The sequence below is a fragment of the Cebus imitator genome, unplaced genomic scaffold (assembly GCF_001604975.1).
Source record: "Cebus imitator isolate Cc_AM_T3 unplaced genomic scaffold, Cebus_imitator-1.0 Scaffold220, whole genome shotgun sequence".
NCBI classification, from domain to species: domain Eukaryota; kingdom Metazoa; phylum Chordata; class Mammalia; order Primates; family Cebidae; genus Cebus; species Cebus imitator.
Genome location: NW_016107535.1, coordinates 1,274,297 through 1,288,746, shown reverse-complemented (window position 1 = coordinate 1,288,746; position 14,450 = coordinate 1,274,297). Strand labels below are relative to the sequence as shown.

The 14,450-nt window shown below is 44.2% G+C and overlaps 1 protein-coding gene across 5 annotated transcripts in view; it reads right to left on the bottom strand.

Moving 5' to 3' along the window:
* Positions 1 to 14,450, bottom strand: part of LOC108318535 (LIM domain containing preferred translocation partner in lipoma) — a 731,582-nt gene that overhangs the window by 656,131 nt on the left and 61,001 nt on the right. For 4 of the 5 annotated variants that reach the window (XM_017549618.2, XM_017549612.2, XM_017549620.2 and 1 more), the window contains exon 2: positions 665 to 787. The gene's annotated coding sequence lies outside the window, so the exon portion shown is untranslated. Of the gene's footprint in view, positions 1 to 664; positions 788 to 13,667; positions 13,839 to 14,450 lie in introns of those variants that run through there. The other variant, XM_017549614.2, reaches the window with a different exon arrangement.

Genomic DNA, 14,450 nt, shown 5'->3' with positions numbered 1-14,450 from the left:
CTCCACTGAAAATACAAAAATTAGCCAGGCGTGGTGGTGTGTGCCTGTAGTCCTAGCTACTCGGGAGGCTGAGGCAGGAGAATCGCTTGAACCTGGGAGGCAGAGGTTGCAGTGAGCCAAGATTGTGCCACTGTACTTCAGCCTGGGCAGCAAAGAGAGACTCTGTCTCAAAAAAATAAATAAATAAGATCAAATGAGATCACAAAAGAAGCAGCACCTTGCACAAGGGTAAACAAGAGACACTCAATAATAATATTGCTTTCTTTCCTCATAAATGCCAAAACACTATTCAGTGACATTTTCATTTTGGTCTTTCCATTTCATGAACACTTTCTTGCATGCCAAATAAGAAAGAAGGAAGCAATACAATTACTGGCAACCTGAAATCATTACTCCAAATTTTCTTCCAGTTTCAATGCATGCCACCTTCCAAGAGCTGAGCTCTGCCTTTGCTTTGCCACACATTTTATTAGCACAATCATATACTGTCTATTGCCATAAAAACAAGAATGAAGGAAGGGCATTTCAGTTCTTCTCTTGTTCTTAATGCATCCTAGTTACTGAAGCCCATACTTTAAGTGGAAAACACTGATGTTTAAAACTCACAAAAACATGTACATTGACTTTAAAAGGCAAATGTATTACTTTTGTGTGTGGAACTCACCAACTGAGGAAAAATATCTTCCCTCTGATGAGCGTCCAGTAGAACAACGATAAAAGCAGAACACAGGGAATCAGATGACCAGATTCTGTCTTCTGCTCTGTCTCTGAGCCTCAAAGTTCTCACCTATGAAAAAGAGAAGAAGGGTGTTGCTTATATATCTCTAGGGTCTTAACCAGCTTCAGAAATTCCCAGGTTTATAAAGTCTCTGACTAGGCTGTGGCTTACTTCTATACCTCCTAAACCCCTAGTCAGATCCTGGAACTCTTATTTCCGTAATTTGTCTCAGAATGATGGGGATAAGATGCTGATGTCTCAGTGTTCATATGTCAGCTCTCCTAGCTCTCCTGGGAAAACAGCTTCGTCTTAATAATGGGGGTGAAAGAGATAAGGCAGATACTCACATTGTAGGGAAGAAAAAGATGAACAGATAAACCCATAGCATACCAAATCGAAAAAGGAAAGGAATCTGAGTTTGAAGAAAACTTTCTAACTATAGGACCTAGTGCCTTTTGAACTTTAGTTTCCTTGCCTGAAAAGTGAGAGTCAGTGAACAGCACAGGGATGAACAGTCTTGACATTTCTTAGTAAGTCATCCTTGATATCATTTGGCTATGTGTCCTCTCCAAATTTCATGTTGGGTTGTAACACCTGCTGTTGGAGGTGGGGCCTCTGGGAGGTGGCTGGATTGTGGAGGTAGATTTCTCATTAATGGTTTAGCACCATTGCCTTGGTGCCGTCCTGATGATCAGGAGTGCATTCTCATGAGATCTGGTGATTTAAAAGTGTGTGGCAGTTCCCCTGCCTACTTCTTCTCTGGCTCCTGCTTTCACCATATGACACACCTGCTCGCCCTTTGCCTTTGGCCATGAGTAAAAGCTCCCTGAGATCTCCCCAGAAGCCAAGCAGATGCCAGTGCCATGCTTCTACAGCCTGCAAAACCATGACTCAATTAAACCTCACTTCTTTATAGACTGCCAAGCCTCAGATATTTCTTTATAGCAATGCTAGAATAGCCTAACACAGCCCTTATTCCAGGTTTTATTTCATTATAACCTATTACTGTTTTGCTAACGATTACACAGTATGTTTTCCAACAGACAGGTATTCCAAGGCACGGGCTGTTATAAAACTTGCCTTTCACATATGCAGGAGAAATCCACATACTAGAAAAACTACCACACCCATTTCATTGTTGTCATTGTAAACATCACCCAACCAATCATACAATTGTTTTGTGCACATTATCTCACTCAGTCTTCAAAGACCCACACAAGTTCAAAGTTGGGAGAGATTTTTTTTAATGAGCCACCTTAACTTTTCCAACTGACAAGAGAAGCTGGTGGCCTGGGTAAGGAGGTGGCTGCTTCAGGTGCCCACTAGCACTGGCAGGTAGCCCAGGGTGTCCTCCACTGGATCAACTGCCTGCCCGCTTTGACAAAGGACATCAAAACACTCTGGACACCAAAAAGCACTTGTGCTTGTTCACACAAGTCACACCTCGAGCCAAACCCGGACTTACACATCCAGGCTTCCAACACTTGCTTCAACACCCTCCCAGTAATCTCAGCAGCAGAAAGAAATTAAGTAGACAAAATGGAGTATCATCAAGATCAGCCCAGAAAAGCAAGGAGTTTCCTGAAACCTGGTGGTCTTCAGGGACATTGGAATTCTCAAAGCCATTTCCACTGAAAGGAGAGAGACGCATCATTTTAAACTTTAAACTGCTGAGAAACGGGTTGTTAGGAAACCCGCAGTATATCTGTGAACAGTGAAATTTCAAAAAAAAAAAAAAAAGGTTGCCCCTATCCTCAACCACAAGCTGCATGAAACTAAAGCTTCTCCTTGCAGAGAGAGATACAAATCACAACAGTTTCTACAACAGCAGCAAAGGGCATCTGACTTGCCAGATTTTTAAACTTCACTAAAAGGAAGAGCTCTCTACCTTGGCCCTGAGGGAGTCTCACTCACTCACACACTCCAGCTTCCCACCATGTACAAATGAAAGTGGTCTCCCTTTTCCATAGCCAATTTCTCTTTTAATAATTTTTTTCTCCTTTTCCATAAAGAGAATAAGCAGCTTTGCTAAAGAACCGCTGTGAAATGATTGAAGTTCCCATGCAAACAAACCATTAGCAGGGTTCAAATGCAATTTAAATTACCAGTTGTTAAAGTGCTTCTCAATTTCGTGGTAAGTTTCCAAGGAGAATTACACGCTATATACTATTTAATTGGTTGTTTTCTATTTTTTAACATCCATTTGTCCCCCCACCCCGTTATATTTCAGAAGTGTCTATAAAAGCCTCCCTTTAAAAAAGTATACATTGTTGAATAGATTAAATCTGAAGATTGAAAAGTATCAGAGAAACAGCTGCAGGATCACGTGTCAAAATTAGTGGTTTGACACCATAAAACATGCAGAATTTTAAAATCTTAGGAATCACCTCTTGGTGCCCTCACTCTTTACAGTAAAGACACTGAATTCCCAAAAGGGAATGAAGGAGTTGGCCTGAAGTCCTTTTCCTGGTCAGCGACAGATTCAAGACAAGAAGCATTGCTCCAAACTCCCAGCACCCCACCACCTCTTTCACATGGTTGCCTGTAAATGGCAGAGGAAGATGGTATGGAATAGCCAATAAACTTGATTTTCTACTTGTATTTTTTTTTAAGGAAAATATAAAACCCTCTTCAAATATACTCCTGACCTCAAACATTATGAGCAATGGCAAGTATCTCTCCAAAAGAGAAGAAAATAAGTAAAGGCTGATGAATGAGTATAGTCAAAGGAACTCAAAAACAAGAGACATTATGAGCAGATTCTTGGCAGGAAAAGTCAAGACACTCATCTAGATTCATTAAACCAGTTATGTGACATCAAGACTGCAGATTTTCACAGTTCTATCTGGCCCTGAATTAGTGCTGCCCCCGGAGACAGAGAAAGAGAGGATAACAAAAAATCAACAATGTGAAAGGAAGTCTTGTCGTATCTGTAAATAAAAAGGATTTCTAGAAGCCATCAGGAATGCAGTTTGAAGTTCCAGGCTTTGATATTGGACTTGTGTAAATGATTTTCACCCCTCAAAGCTCAGGCTTCTCTGTCTGCAAAATAGGGTTAATACTATCTACCCATCAAGGTATACGTATTCATTTCCTGGGATCTCACATCTAGCCTGTATAGCACAAAGCCTGCGTACAATATGCACTAATTCACATTCACCCCTTTCTAAGGCTTCTATAATTGCTCAAAGCCTGTGGTTCTGTGATTCTAATTTATATGGACTAAAACCGCGCCTTGTAAACTATGCATATTCCCTAAGTCTGTTAGGATGGAGTCTTGCTCTGTCGCCAGGCCAGAGTGCAGTGGTACGATCTCAGCTCACTGCAACCTCTGCCTCTCCGGTTCAAGAGATTCTTGTGCCTCAGCCTCCCAAATAGTGTAGCTGGGACTACAGGCGTGCACTACCACACTCAGCTAATTTTTGTATTTTTAGTAGAGATGGGGTTTCACCGTGTTAGCCAAGATGGTCTCAACCTCTTGTCCTCGTGATCCACCCACCTTGACCTCCCAAAGTGATAGGATTACAGGTGTAAGCCACTGTGCTCGGCCCTTGGAAATGCTATTTTAAAATGGCCTCCAAATCCACATTTTGAAACACACACACTAATAAAATCTCAATTTCATATCCAAGACCTTATTTGAACTTCCTATCAACCTATTAGAAAAATTTCCCAATGAACACTGAGGAAACTGAGGAACAGGGAAGTTAGGCCCTCACCCAATATCTCCAGGCTAGTAAGTGGTAAAGCCAGGATTGAACACAAGTATTCAAAATCATGTTTCATGCCACAGCACAGGCTTTATTAATTTAATTATAACTATAATATAGACTGTTCTTCTGCCAGAAGTGGAAATATACCTTTACAACTCCTGCTATTTTCCCATTTCAGGGAGCTTTGGGATAAAAAGCAAGGCTTACATTTCAAACTGTTTTTTTAAAAGTTCATGTTAACAGCAGGTAAATCTTTCCTGAATTCTACCTTGCTGTAATGTTCTTAAGTGAAATAAAAAGCTCCAAACCCTGGCACTAAGCAGACATCTACTGGTATGTGGGAAACAGACCTGAGCAAGGTTAACAATTAGCTGATATCAGACCGATTCAAAAACAGAATTCAAATGGCTGGGCTCATGATCAAACAAACCATGGTGAACTCCAGCCTGGGTTATGGAAAACTTCTCTGACACAACTGTTAACAGAATGTCACATGTTCTCCATTCAGAAGTGTACCAAAGAGAAGTTTGCTACCACCTCCCATCTTTGATAAGGCAGTGCGTGGACCTAGCAGGTGTAGGTGTGGAGTTGGACATGCCTAGGGGTGTTGAAGAGCCTCAGTGCGGGGACACACTGGAACGCATGAGACAGAATGAAAAGCGCCTAAAAGCACGAGTACATGCAATGTCCTTTTGAGTGTCTAAAAGTTCTCTGCAGATGATATGACTTCTAAATGAAGCCTGAACACCCAAGAGGATTTCTTGGATGAGGAGGAGGAAAAGAACCCCAGGGAACACGATGTGCAAAGGCCTTGAGGAGGATGAGCTCAGGTTTTCTCAGAGAAAGTGACTAATCTGGTGAGGCCAGTGGCAGAGGACGTGGAGGAATGTGGTGGGACCGCAGCCTGGAAAGGAATGCTGCAGCCAGAGCCTGAAGGACCTCGTATCTCACGTTCGAAAGCACTTGGATCTTCAGCCATAGGCGTTGCGTTTCGGGAAGTGACACAATAGAAAGTTAAAATGGTAGACTGATCCCTTTAAGAAATGAATCCCCTTCTGTGTTCAGTTTCCAAGCATAGCAATGGTAAGAGAGCTACCTATGAAGGGATCTTCTCCATGTGGCCCCACTCACAGAGAAGTTGGGGGGAAGATGGCTTTCCGAGTTGCTCCTAACTCATACCTTCAGTGACCATTTCCTCTAAGTCTGAAATGCTCACCAACAGAACAGACCCACTGGAAGCCCCAGGAAAGAAACAGTCTCATGTTCCAAGCAGGATGACCCCTCTGCCTTCAGGGAGCTGCGAGCCCCACCCAACTCCTTGAATCAGAAGAAGCTGGGCCAGAGGCAGACTCCAGCCAGCCTTTCTCCTGCCTCTGAAGAAGCAGAAGCCAGAGGCCTATCCCGCGTGTACACTGTGTGCCTCGAGTTTCACATCAGAGCTCACAGAGTTCTCGGCCAGGCCTGAAACCTCGTGACCCAGGCGTGGGATTAGTAATGACCCTGTGCTAACGTCACCACTTAGGTTGTATGGAATCCTCCTTTCACTTAAAGGAGTCTTTGTAGCAGTACCCACATGTCAAGGCCTTCAAAGATGCAATCCCCTCCCCGCCCTAAAAGAGCTCCCAGTCTAGAAGGAGAGAGAAGACATCAAGTAAGAGAGGACAAGTGGCACAGAAGCACAGATAACAATGCAAATTTTCAGTGACGTGAGGTGATGTCATAAAAGAAAATGTAATGACAACAAGGGAAAGGAAAATTGTTGACAATTCCAGATTTACACGACCTCACTGGGGGAATCAGACTGTTTTTATCCTACTCCTGTCAACATACCGGCTTTCGTGGGGAAAACCTATTCTATCACACCCATCTGGCAGATGAGAAAACTCAGGCTGAAGCAGGTTAACTGACAGTGAGGAAGTATCACAGCCAGGACTCAAATCTAGATCCCATACTCATTATCAGCATCCAATTTGTACTCTGTCGCCTCACAGCTAATTGTGGTTGAGTTAGCAGAACAGAGGACACAGAGATCGCTTCTAATGAATGGGACAGCAGGTGGTGTTCAAGGATTATTCCCTTCCCAAGGTGGCGTCTGTGGAGAAGGTTACAGGAGGATTGGGAGTTGTACGAACGAAGATTGGAGAGGTTATCCCAGGCTACAGGAAAAGCATGTGCTAAGGCATGAAGGTGAGAAAGTGAGGGTATGTCTGGGGATTGGCGGAAAATTAAAGATACGTGTGCAGGAGCATCAGCGAAGTCCACAGTGGACCCACGTTGGTGTCCAGTTACAACAGGTACTGGATGCCAGGGGCAGGAGTGTTTACTTAATATTTTTATGTACTAGAAAAATAATAAATGTTTTGCAGCAGAACTGTGGCATGGTTTCAGCTTTACTTGGGATTCTGTGCTTTATGCAAATAGCCTTTCAGCACCTGGGCCAGGGTAAGGAATGAAGGGCCCTTGAGTCCTTACAGGTCAATATACAGAAGGACATGGTTCCCTGGCTATGACTTTGGAGGTAAGAAAATTTACATCTAGGCTGGGCGTGGTGGCTCACACATGTAATCCCAGCACTTTGGGAGGCTGAGGCAGGCAGATCACAAGGTCAGGAGATCAAGACCATCCTGGCCAACATGGTGAAACCCCGTCTCTTAAAAAAAAAAAAAAAGAAAGAAAAGAAAAGAAAATCTACATCTATTTCATAGAATCTGACCATCTTCTTCAGAGCCTCTGTGGCTCATTAAATAAATTCCAGACTCGGGCTAGAGCACAGGTACCCTCAACTGGTAAACACAGGATGGAGAGTGGGATAGGAGTCAAAGAATAAAAAGAACTGTGCTTGACTCTTGGATTCTACACTTATTCACTATGGAATTTTAAGCAACTTACTTCCTTTTATCAAGGGTGTAGTTTCTTCAGTCGTAAAATGGAAACAATAATATGACAACAGCTAGGTTCTTGTGAGAACAATCCATTTGTGAGATTAAATATGTGGACGTGTGATTCCTACATGCAGCTAACATGTTTAGAATAAATCTCCCCCTCCACCCCGCACCCCTGAAAGCCACCATGTTGAAAGAGTTGTATAAAAACTGCCCGATCTTCCTGGTAAAATGATCTAAATCTGGATTTGTCAACAATTTTTTTTTCCCCTCTGTTGAAAATTGAGCTGTATTCCCCAGGCAAGTCATTACATCTTTTTGTGCCAAATTGTTTTCATCTTTTAAATGACCCAGTAATCCCACTTTGGGCAATATACATAAGGGAATAATCCAAAAGGAAAAAAGAAGGCAATTTGTTCAAAGACGTTATTCATAGTGCTATTTCTGGCTCTTTATATATCCTCTATTATAGCACTTATCTCACTGTGCTGTAATTATCCACTCCCTTTCCATACGCCTCCAAATTATCTTTGAATCAATCCCCAGCACCTAGCACAATGCCTGGCATACAGTAAGAACTCAATAAATGTTTGTTGACTCAATGAATAGGTAATATAAAAGAAATTTTAGAAGAAACTCGAATAAGCAATAACAAAACACTGTTTTTAAGAGATTATGCTAAATTTTTTTTAAACCTGGTAACTACGGACTGCAAGAGGGGTACATGAAGAAGCCTCAGAAATGAGTTTTAGGTGACTTAGTTTCTGATCTCTGAGCATCTCTGGCTTTGGGCTGATTATGGTATAAGATTGCCATGGATACCCAGGAGGATAAGGTCACAAGCTAAGTTTCTTTGGCCTGGTGGCTAGAGAACAGGGCTTGGTCAGGAATTTTGGATTCTCTACCTGATTTAGCCCCCCAACTAACTTCTCAAAGGCCTGAAAAATTAAGTATTTACAGGGAAGCCCAACCTGTTAAAAGGGATTACAGGGAACTGCCAAATGCCAGCAACTGTGAATTCAAACGTAAATGAAAAAAGAGGTCTGGTAGGTGCCCTTGAACCAAGGTCCTCAAGCCAAGGAGAGGCTTTCAAGCGCCAGCTCCTCTGGGCTCCCACTGGGCCTTCCAGACCCATGTCACATGAAGATTGAAGACTCTTTACCATGGAGTTTACAGGAGACAGAAATCTCTGCGTGAACAGACAACTCATGATGAAAACACAGCATGTTAAATACAGCCCATAAAGTCAGCATCACGCTGAATGTTCCTCATTCTTGGTGGGAAAGAATGTTTTACAAAAATACCCAGGGAGAGCAAAGGAAGCTGCACATTCTGCAGGGCTTATTTTGGGGCATTCCAACAGCTCTCAGCTGGGAAGTCAAAGGCAAGAAGCCTCCGTCCTCTGTGCGTTGGCCCAAAGCTCAAGGTTAGAAACCAAATGGGAGTGGCGTGAGAGACACATACTCTTTGGTCTTGGAATGCCAGCTACTTATCTGTGCAGCCCCTTCCCCTCTGCCCCGCCCCGGCACCTATTTTCATTTCTCTCGAAGTCTCCCCGATTCCTGCCCATTTAGCTTGACATTTCTTTGAAGGAAATCACACTTGAGATCGTACAGATGACCACTGCCAAACGTGCCCCGAACTTACCTGTTTCTCTCCTGCCCAACTTCTAGGTCCTAGTCAAAGTTACCACCACCTCTCACCTGAACTGCAGTAAAAGTCTCTGCCTAACCTTTTTGCTTATACTCTTGCCTCCCTTTTACTATCGGGTTCCCTCCACAGCAGCCAGAAAGATGCCTGTAACCCATAACTCAGGTGGTTCCCATCACGCCTGGACTCAGGTATAAGCAGCTCAGGTCTCTCCACCACGCACTGGTTCCTGCTCTTTTCTCCTGCTTCTTACCGTGCAGCCCACATCCTGCCAGCACATCAGGCTCCTTCTGTGCCTCAAACACAAACTCCTTCCCACTTCATGGCCTTGACCTCTGCACTGACCCTCTCCACTACCTGCTTCTACAAGACTGCCTGCTTGTCACTCAGATCTAGCTTAAACATAACCTCCCAGAGCCCTTCCCGCTCACTCACAGTCAGAACGCCCTTTGTGACTCCTCCCTTGGGTTACTTATCACTCCCTCTTAATTTAAGTGTTCCTTATCTGCCTCTTCCACACACCTGTACCACAGTGTAAGCTCCAAGGGATCGTTGTTGTGTGTGTCTTATTCTTTGCTCTAAATCAAGTATTGGGATAAAGCCCAGAACAGTGCAAGGCACCCAAGTGGAAACTCAATACAGATTTAATAAAATTAGATGAATACATGCCACGGCTGGAAGAAGGCTGACAGAATGTATAAAAGGAAAGCAGCCCAGCACTGTGGCTAACATCCTGAGCTTTGGAGTCAAGTACACATTGGTCACTAATGCCTTTATCCAAGAGCTACAGGGCTTCAGGCATGCTTTCTCAATTCTTTAGGCCTTAATTTTCTCAAAAGTAAAATGAGGTAATAGCACCTGCCTTGTGGGAGCGTTGGGAGAGCTAGTGTCAGGATGTTTAGTGCAGAACTCAGCACAGCCTCAGTGTTCACTATGTTGATAACTAAATGTTATCAACAGCCTCTTTCAGGTGAGAAAAGTGAGACTCAGATGGGAGCAGGGCATTGCCCAGGTGAAACGCTGCATTAAGAGCAGAGTCAGGCCGGGCATGGTGGCTCACACCTGTTAACCCCAGCACATTGGAAGGCCGAGGTGGGTGGATCACCTGAGGTCAGGAGTTCAAGAGCAGCCTGTCCAACATGGTGAAACCCTGTCTTTACTAAAAATACAAAAATTAGTGGGGCACAGTGGTGGGCACCTATAATCCAAAGCTACTCGGGAGGCTGGGGCTGGAGAATCGCTTGAACCAGGGAGGCAGAGGCTGCAGTCAGCCAAGATCATACCACTGCATTCCAGCCTGGGCAACAGAATGAGATTCTGCCTCAGAAGAGAGAGAGAGAGAAAGAGAGAAAAGAAAGAGAGAAAGCAGAGTCAAGTCAGAAAATTACATGGCCAGTTTTGGTCCACTATTCCACAGATCTAATAATTACTAAAAAATTAGATACCATGCCACATATCTATATATTCTGCCTTGTTCTAGAAAGGATCTGAGGTACCTGACAAAAGATGCTACTAGATCATAATACAAGTGAGAAAATGGGTAAGAAGAGGGGAAAATAAGGCAAAGGAAGGGGATAGAGGACACAAGAAGTAAGAGCTGGATGTCTCATACAATTTGCTAGAGGTGAACTTTAAATTTAGCCATGGGCTTCCCAGAGGCCAATGCAAAAGAAAGGAAGCAGAGCTGTACACAGCCCTTTGGAACACTCGCTTTCTGAAATGCCACAGCAAGGTGTAAGGGGGTGTCGCCATCCAGGTGAGAATCACCCTCATTTGTCACACTCTTGCCAACCAGAATCCAGTACCCAGTTACTCCTGGTCATCTGCCACTCTTATGCAAAATTAGTCTCCACTACTGGTGACTTTGGGCCACTTAATTAATCCTTTGAAGTCTCTGGTTGCTGTTCTTGTGTAAAATGAAGTTTAAAAAAGAGTACCTAAGTGGATAGACAAAATGTGGTACATTCATTACCACAGGACATGATTCAGCCTTTAAAAGGAGAAATTCTGACCCACGCTGCAGAATGGATGAACGTGGATGAACCTTGAGGACATTATGCTGAGTGAAATAAGCCAGCCACAAAAAGACAAATATGGTATGATTCCCCTCAGATACAGTACCCTGAGTAGTCATATTCATAAGGAAGTAGGATGGAGGTTGCTGGGGGTTGCAGGACAGGAGAATGGGTAGCTGTTGGTTATAGGTACAAAGTTTCAGGTTGCAAGATGAAAGAGGCCTGAAGATTAATTACACAACAACATGAATTTATTTAACACTGCTGAACTGTATTCTTTTTTTTTTTCCTTTTTGTGACAGGGTCTCAATCTGTCACCCAGGTTAAAGTGCAGTGGGGCGATCTCGGCTAACTGCAATCTCCACTCCCCGGGTTCAAGCAATCCTCCCACCCCAGCCTCCTGAGTAGCTGGGACCACAGGCACACACGCACACCACCAGGCCCAGCTAATTTTTAGTAGGGGCGGGGTTTTGCCGTGTTGGCCACGCTGGTCCTGAATTCCTGGGCTCAAGTGATCTGCCCATCTCAGCCTTTCAAAGTGCTGGGATTACAGGCATGAGCCACCATGCCCAGCCTTGAACTGTACTCTTAAAAACAATCAAGATAGCAAATTTTATGTTATACGTATTACACCAAAGTTAAAAATAAGATTTTACAGAATAGTTCCCACTCAAAGGCAGCTACAGTGCCGCGATAATTTAGGTAAAGTGTTTAGTTCTGTGCTTGGCAACCATTAAGCAACCAATGCATGGCAGCCCTCCTTAAGAGTATTAGTATTCATATTAGTAATATTAATTCTAACCTCTTAGCGTCCCTGTCCCTCAGCACCACAGAAAAACACTCCAAGGCTTTCCTTCTTCAAGGCTCTGTCTTCCTATCTCATAAGCAGAGATTCCAGTCACCACCCAACCTCAGCTGGTCAGAGGACGAGAGATTATACACAGGTTCCTGGGAGTTCTGTGCAAGTTCCCTCCTCCCTCTTCCCTCAGAGCAGATTACAGAGTTGCTTCCCCTCCCTTCAAAACTGGCCAGAATAAAGGTAGGTCTCAGGGCACTTCCTCTGATCTGCCACCTAATGTCACTGGTAACAAAATGTTTCCCCAAAACGTAGCTCTACCATCTTCCCTGCACTGGAAAAGGAGGCTAACAAGTTGATCCGAGGCCAGGCACATTGGCTTCTACCTGTAACCCCAGCACTTTGGGAGGCCGAGGTGGCTGGATCACCTGAGGTCAGGAGCTCAAGACCAGCCTGGCCAACATGGTGAAATCCATCTCTACTAAAAATACAAAAATTCACTGGACATGGTGGCACACACCTGTAGTTCCAGTTACTCGGGAGGCAGGCAGGAGAATTGCTTGAACCTAGGAGGCAGAGGTTGCATTGAGGCGAGATCATGGCACTGCACTCTAGCCTGAGTGACAGAGTGAGACTTCGTCAGAAAAAAAATTTTGATCTGAATTTGAGCTGACTACAAAGAGTTACTACTAATGGCTGTGAAATGTCTGAGGTGACATTATAGGTTGGTGTCTTCTGGATCTCCAGCCTGCCATATGTTTAAAATCTAGTCAGAATCAACACTCACCTTTGAATGGGCATAATATTCCAGAATTCTTACAGCTTCAAGAATAGTGGTAGAGACTTGGATGGGAATATCAGCTAAATTTCTCTCCAGGCCCATGCATAATTTTCACTTCCACAATTGGAAATAAAGACCCACATTATTCATTCTGCCTTTTGCACAAGTGATCATCCCCTTTCGTGAAAGAGAAAGATATAGGCAGCAAAGGAGAGCAGAAGGTTGCATTCAGACAACATACACATGACCAAAAGAAGGGAAAGGTAAGTAAAAATCAAAGAACAAAAAGAAAAGAGCCTTGTACAAAACAACAAATCCTGGTATCTGAGCCCACATATCCTAATGGAAAGAGGTATGAAGTGCAAGAAGTCGGTTCTAGCCCTCAATTTCCCACCAACTAGATTAGTTAAGTGGGCGGACAATTCTAACATCTCCCAATCTCCTCATCTTGTAACAGAGGGAGCAGCTTAAGTCTAGCGGAAGGAGAATGAACTGAGAGAGAAGATCAGGGTTCCAATCCCACATAATGAGCCATGTGTCTTCAGGCCCTGGGTCTCTGCTGCCCGTTATTTCACACTGTGAAAGGAGACAGATGCACTGAATACTCTGCGGGACTCTTCCAACTCTGACAGTTCATCTGGTCCACACAGTGTCCGGCACGCAATGGATTGCAGACTGCGGATGCTGTGCAAATGCTACACACCAACATTTTGCATATTCTTAAGTCCAACCATAACCTTTCAAGCTAAAACTACCCCTCCCTACATGTCCACGGACAGCCCTTTCAGCTGGTTGCGTTAGCCCTAGGAAAAAACAACAACACTCCCAAATTGTCTTTCTACCCAATTCAAGATAGGCCTCAGATGACAGGAAATATCTACCTTTTTTTTTTTTAAATATACAAATATAATTTTTCCTGAGGCCGATCTTCTCTTGAAATCTCATTGTAAGAAGTACTCCCCTGGGAAAGCAGCTGTCCACACCCCCAAATTAAAGTGACCAGCACTCCCAGTAACGTGTCCCATCACCATGCAAGTGAGCCAGCCCACAGGATGTACGCCCCAGGTCTATGGGCAGAAATGCCACTCATCTGGCAGTAATGATGTACTCACGCGATGTCTGGCCCCCACTGGCAGCTGGCCCTCCACCAGCCCTCACTCCCTCTTGCAGGCCCTCGGTCCACTACAGGACACAGCAAGGCGGTGGTCTCGAAGCCTGAAGGGAACAGAACTGAGACATTCTCGCCTCAGCTTCCAGAACAAGGGGCAGAGGAATGAAGGGGGAAGGGTGGGGGCGGGGCGGGGGGATGACTTTGTTTCTGGAAACAAGAATTCAAATCCTGCTTCTCCTAAACCCTGAGTCACCTCCCTCTCTTCCAATAGATCAGTGTGGTGGGTAAACATTTCCAAATATGGAGAAGCAGGCTGGAGGATGTCAGAAAAATCACCCTTCTCTTCTCTGGCACTTGAAGAACATGCCCCACTTAAGACAGAATTCCTTACTTGGAGTAAATTATTAACCCCTAAAGAAGTAGATTCTCAACCGTTCCATACACTGTCCTATTACAGGAAAAAACATCCTCCACCCCAAGCAACAAAGTGACTGGTTTGAAAGGCTTTAAGCTCATCTTAAGAATGAGACCATCCAGAATGCAACTACATTTATGAAATAAATCATTAGTTTGGTAGGGGGGAGATATTTTGGGAGATGCACATGAAAGGTTGCAGGAATTTAGTCTGAGGTTCCTCTGATGGCAGATGAGTCTTAAAACCACTCCTCCGGCCGGGCGCGGTGGCTCCAGCCTGTAATCCCAGCACTGTGGGAGGCCGAGGCGGGTGGATCACGAGGTCAAGAGATCGAGACCATCCTGGTCAACATGGTGAAACCCCGTCTCT